This window comes from Dendroctonus ponderosae, unplaced genomic scaffold (genome assembly GCF_020466585.1).
Source record: "Dendroctonus ponderosae isolate FM_Combo_2020 unplaced genomic scaffold, Dpon_F_20191213v2 Dpon_F_20191213_1, whole genome shotgun sequence".
Lineage (NCBI taxonomy): Eukaryota > Metazoa > Arthropoda > Insecta > Coleoptera > Curculionidae > Dendroctonus > Dendroctonus ponderosae.
The window spans coordinates 49,830,958-49,836,957 of record NW_026017110.1 but is presented as its reverse complement, the minus strand read 5'-3'; the positions used below and the strand labels follow the sequence as shown (position 1 = coordinate 49,836,957).

The window sequence follows — 6,000 nt, the reverse complement described above, 5'->3', positions numbered from 1 at the left end:
TTCTTGAGAAACGATGAAAAAACAGGCGTCAGAGGATTTCGCTTTCTCAAAGACACCTGACATAAAAAAATATTTTTTCTGAAATTTAAGCTTCTTCTGTGAAAACTGCCAACATTTTCCGAGCGATGCTTGACTTCGTAAATGTACCCTTGAGTCCTCTATCCAGTGTTGCCATAATAGCTTCGCTAGCTCGCTCTGCTCCGGAGGAATGTGCGGAAAAGCCGGCGAAAAACATGATATTATGTCCAAATTTTGCACCGAAATGTGTGATATTTAAATTTCGCGTTTCATGTGAAGACTGCCTGTATTTCCCCACTAGCGATTTTTAATTATAAGGTTATAAATTAAATTTAGCGAGTTTTAAATTATCTTTCAAACAATAGCAAAACGAGTTCTGTAGTCCAAATGGTTCTTGAGTAACGATGAAAAATGCGGCGTCAGTGTATTTCGCTTTTTAAAAGACACTTGACTTAACAATTTATTTTTTCTGGAAGTTGGGCTTTTGAAGACTGGCAACATCTTCCGAGCGATGCTTAACTGGCTAAATGTATCATTTAGTCCTCTATCCAGTGTTTCCGAGATGGCTGCTCTAGCTCGCTTTGCTCCTGAGGAATGAGCGAAAAAGCCGGAAGAAAACATGAAATTGTGTCCAAATCTTGCACCCAAATGTCTGTATTTCGCCACTTGTGTTACTGCCTGTATTTTTCCAATACGGCTGTTCCAGCTCGCTCTGCTCCTGAGGAATGAGCGATGTTTGAAATTTTTGTCATTTGAGTGAAAATTGCCTCCTTCTCCTCACATTCTTCTACGACGTGATTCGATTTCATTGGGCTGGCTGTTTTCTTCTAGTACATTATATACGTTTGATGGGCGTTAATGGTACTATTTCCAAAAATAATTTGCAAAACGTTGCTGAAACCAGGATAATCCGGAACGAAAGGAAACGGAGATCCAGAGTCTCAGAGGCACAAAGATAAACATCCATTTGATAGAATCTAATGTAGCCGGGCGAGGGAAAATAAAATTAGGACGTATGCGAACAAAAGCCCTTAACGAGATTTCCTGGACGCGTCTTTCAATCGGACTATACTGAAAGTGAGTTACCGTTCCTCCAGGCCGAAGGAAGGGATTGCCGACGTTCTGGACAGCAAAACGCTTTCGGTTCGGCGTTTTCCATCTGATAAGTTCGAAACAGCCGATATGACAATGGCCCAATTTGCACTTTATTGGTATTGGCGTTTGCTGCGATAATTCAATATTCGCGAATGTAAATTTCGCGCAACCCATTAAGGGTGGCAGTTTTGTTTAGAAGGGTCGTCTTGACACCCCCTTTGCTATTAGTGCCGTTGGAAAATCTGCTCGGCATTTTTTTACTAGGGCTTTGAACTTTGCACTTTATGACTTCGCTGCCCTTAAGGGATGATTTCACTGCTGACCTTTGCCAGGGGCTTTGGCCGACTCTTCATTCAGTATTGATTGGTCGAAGCTATTTGGGCCATTGAGAAATCTTGTCATTTTTGTCCGCATTTTTTCCCAATTAACCACGCTTATGAAAAAACTATTCGCAATTACCGCAAGACGAAACTAAGCATTCCTTATTCATATATTCTGGGCACTTCTTCAGGCTCTTCTTTATACGGCTGAATAACTGGCAGACAAGGCTCGAGCCGACGTGCACGGCCCTTCAAGGGCCCTTCGCGTGAGACTTCCGGCCCCATTTTAACACCTTCACTTGCATATGGAACGCGTTCGTTTGTTGTGTAAGTGAGAAATACCTTTTTAATTTCTCGCTGCTGCTGCTGCCGGTATAGACCGGTTTAGGCTCGAGGGGGATTTGTTCTGTCTGGGTCGCTTTTGATAGCGATTACGAACCTCCAAGAATCGACGTAATTGTTTTGTGGTTTAGAAGAGGCCCTGGTACGCAGTCTGTCATGAAACGGGGACATTTTTTAGTCAATTTCTCGGGGATTTTAGAGAGCATATTGGCGTGGTTTTTACGTGAAGTTGCGCTGTTTCAATGTGGGATTTTGCTGTAATAATCAGGCCGATTTGGCTTTCACTTGTACATTTGCTCGTGGTAGCCACGCTCTGTTAGCAAACCAGACATAAGTCTTCCGCAAATCTGAGTTCCAGTGTGTAACGATTTTCGGGTCGAACAAATCGGTTAATTTATAAGGACATCTTTCCGTCGTGTCTTTGGGGCAAAATTGGCGAGCTCTGGAATGTTTAATGTTCCAAGCGGTCGTAAATTGACTCGGGCATTATGTGGGAGTCCTGTGGGAGCAACGCTCCCACAGGACTCCAATGGATTGACAGGATGGTTCTTTGCTTCGCGCTCAAAGTTTCACTCTTGCATCAACCCGCAGAGTTTTGATGTTTGGTTCACCCTCTCGCTTGCACCTGTAAGGGAAAACTGGAAAGTTCAACATTTATGAGTCCACTATATCAAAGGGCGAGAGTGGTCCTGACATGTAATTTGGGTCCTTAATTGAATCGCACCCTCGCATTTTTAAATCACATTCCCCGCCCGCTGCATTTGTAATCCCCCCTGGCTTTTATTTTCTTTATTCGCAAGTATAAATATGAAGCAGCAGCAGCCCCAGATATAATTGCTTAGTTAGCTCGTGCTTGGTGTCCAAATTTAGTTTATTACCTGGATAAGTTCCAGAGTTCGGAAATTTTTGCGCGAAACAAAACAGTAATTGCTGATTGCTCGAGTTTGGAAGAAGTTTGCCCATTAAAAATTGTGCAAAACATGTCGCTCAATAATTCAGCGAAACTGGCAGCGGAACTTTGCCAGGTCCAAGTGAAACTAGCGAATGTCAGTTTCCAGTTTTATAATTCACGCCGTTCCCGGATCTCTGTTCAATTTCGGTGGAATAAAGTTATCCAGTTCTTTTCCGCAGCAGCGCCACTCGTCACATGATCTTTCGACCATTCCGCTCTAATGGGAAAAGTTATAATTATTTTCCAGAGATGAAACTGATTGGCTCCGACCAGGACGCAGCTTTCAGGTAATCTGATGCTGCTGAGGAACGATCTCTCGAGTGCATCATCTTAATGGGACTCCTCGAATAAATCCAGTCGCCTGCCGGGCTATTAGGCTCCATCTATTAGCGAGCAAAATTTTTAGAGTCCAGATTTTATCCAAGTTTCACGTCTATTCTCACCAGACGACTTGAGCAAACTTTTTCCCAAAAATTTAATCCTCAACTAGTGGCGATTAAGTTTGTGGCCGAAGGTGAAATGTGGACTTTTTCTGGGTAAATTGCACACACCTTACATCGACTATAAACATCAGCAAAAATAGTCCGAGGTAGGCCTGGGTAACTCAGTGATTTTTTAGGAGTTGGCGCAGTGCGGCGCAGTAACTCGGTTTCGTTGCTGGGAAAATGTTGACGATCTTTTTTCTTAATTGTTTTAACGTCATAACAACGTTTTAACGTGAATTTTCTGCTTAAAATTATCAAATAAATTTTACTAGAACACTTGCCTCCTTCGTCGCTTTGCAAAAAAGGTTTAAAATCCGTTTCCAGCTTCCAATTTGGCACAAAAAGTTTATAATACATTATTTGAAAAACTCGTCACCCCCATCATTCTGGAGTTTGTTAAAAAATATGGTATTTTAGTTTTGACTGATTTTTTTCTCTTGCTTTACTTTCTACTTGAAAACGCTGTATTTTGAAGTTTTACTTAAAAATACTGATAATCTGGAAGTCGATAAAATTATAAATATAAGAAAAAATAAGATAAATTTAAAGCTTTGTATGAATTTTCCAAAACCTTTTTTCATTGTGGAATTCGGGACAAAAACGAAAATAAATTTCTCCCATTTTTTCCCGGAAATCATTAGAGTTTTCTCAAAAACCGATCGCAAAACTAAAATTTTTGAAGATGATTTTCTGATAATAATGGGGTTCTTTTCAGCCAAAAATTACAAAATTAATTTTGCTAGAAAATTCGGCTCATTCATCGGTTTGTAGGAAACTTTAGAAAATCCTTTTCAGCTTCGAATTTGGCCCAAAAACAAGATGTGAGAAATCTTCGAAAGATTCTTAGTTTCTTGAAAATTTTAGGTCTCCAGTTTTAGCAAAGATTTGATTAAGTCATTATTTCTCTGTAAAAAACGCATAATTTTTTAGTTTTACTTCAAAATACTGACTTATGACTGTACTGACAAATGTCTTCTGGTATTTTCAGTGAAAAATTATAAAATACATTTTATTGGAACACTCGCCTCCTTAACAGTTTCGTAAAAGTTTTCCTACAACTTCTGCAGCTTCAAATTTTTGACAAAACCGTAATAATTTTTTCTGGATTTTTGCCCTACAATATTTCCCGGAACAGAAGATGCAAAATTGTATAATCATTTATTTGGAAAAAACGTCATATTGGCCACTGAATAATTTGTTTTTTTTTAAACTCTTAGGTCAATATTTCTAAACAAAACTCTCCAAACAGAAAAACACGTTTTTTCTAACGTTTCACTGTTAAAAGCTGGCAAACTAAGAGTCCCTTATCTAAAAAAATTAAGAGACCGATTTTATCAGAAAACTCGACGTCTTTAGTTTGGTCTTCTTTATCGGGTTTTTCGAATACCCGTTTCACCTTTGTATTTGGAACAAAATCGAAACAAAATTATCTTGTTTTTTTTTCGAAAAAAGAAAAAAGCAGATAAACAACTATTTGGAAAACTCTTCACCCTCATCGCCCTGAAGATCTTTCAGATCTCTTAAACATTTCCGGTTTTTCCCATTTTATACCACATTTTTTAAAGCAATCGTTTCTAGAGAAAAGGAAACTGATAATTTTTAGGAGTTGATGACCTTTTGTTAGATGCTGAAATTCCAGGTTCGGTCATCGGTAAATCAGTTATAATCATTAACTCAGAGAGCGGCAACAACTCAAAAGCGCAACTCAACACAGTGTTACCCAGGCCTAGTCCGAAGCGCATTCTCGAAAGTTCGTTGTAAACAGAAGGAAATTTGTAGCAAAGTCGACTTTGACTCGAATGAGCGAAGGAAGGAACACAATGGACCTGGATGAACATTTATTTCTAGGCAGTATTAAAAAACCGTCTGTTTTCAAGCAACAAAATTTGGAGAAATTGCTATGGAATCCTATGGAAAAATGACGATACTGAGGGCCAAACTGTAGATTTCTAGTGTCTTCAGGCAGTGTCTTGAAACACTTCTATTTTCAAAAAATTATAATCATTACCGTCGAAGTTTTACAGGCATTAGATTTTTCATGTGGGTGCCCTGAAGCTCGTAAAACACCATGCATAGAGTCCAGACTTAACATCTTCTGGAACTCTTGCAGAATTGTTTCATTTCAATCCTAATTTTAGAATATGAAGCGGGAGAGCAGATCATTTCCCATCAATGTGATCTTCAATATTTGCAGTTCGTTGTCAAAAACGCTACTTAGTAGTCAAAAAAATACGCTTATAAAGTGCGAAACATCCTTCTAGACCATCTTCTGGCAAATGCATGAAAATGGTCGAAAAATTCTGCTCCAAATCCACTGACTCAACTGATTAAAATAGAGCAGAGTTATTTTCAAGAAGCAATCAGCAAGGCTGCTTTGATGCAAAAATTGTGTTCAGATTAGGGGTGGAAAAAGTGACGCAAAGTTAATGGAAATATTTTGGATGTTGATCGGGTTCGTTTAGCACCCAACTAAATAGAGTTAAGAACAGTTAGGGGTCCTGACAATGGCAGGAACGTTGACAACCGAAAACAAAGCGCCTTTGTAGAGGCTCAAAGTTGCTATTTATAGACCAGCAAACTTCCATCGTTAAAACTGAAATGTACGGGAGTTGCGATAAACTTTCCTTTTGCTGGCGAAAACGTGCAACTTTCTTACGCCAGATGAGAGAGTAAAGTTAACCATAACAATTTCGCCTTTTAATGATCGCCTTATCTCGTAATTAGAGCGCACTCTACGTTTATGAGCTGCTCAAATTCATAATTCACACCGAACATGAGGATTTTATGA

General features: G+C 39.2%; 1 protein-coding gene across 1 annotated transcript in view; it reads left to right on the top strand.

The window, feature by feature from the left end:
- The window catches only part of LOC109543404 (semaphorin-2A), a 158,167-nt gene that overhangs the window by 26,356 nt on the left and 125,811 nt on the right, over positions 1-6,000 (top strand). The window lies entirely within an intron of this gene.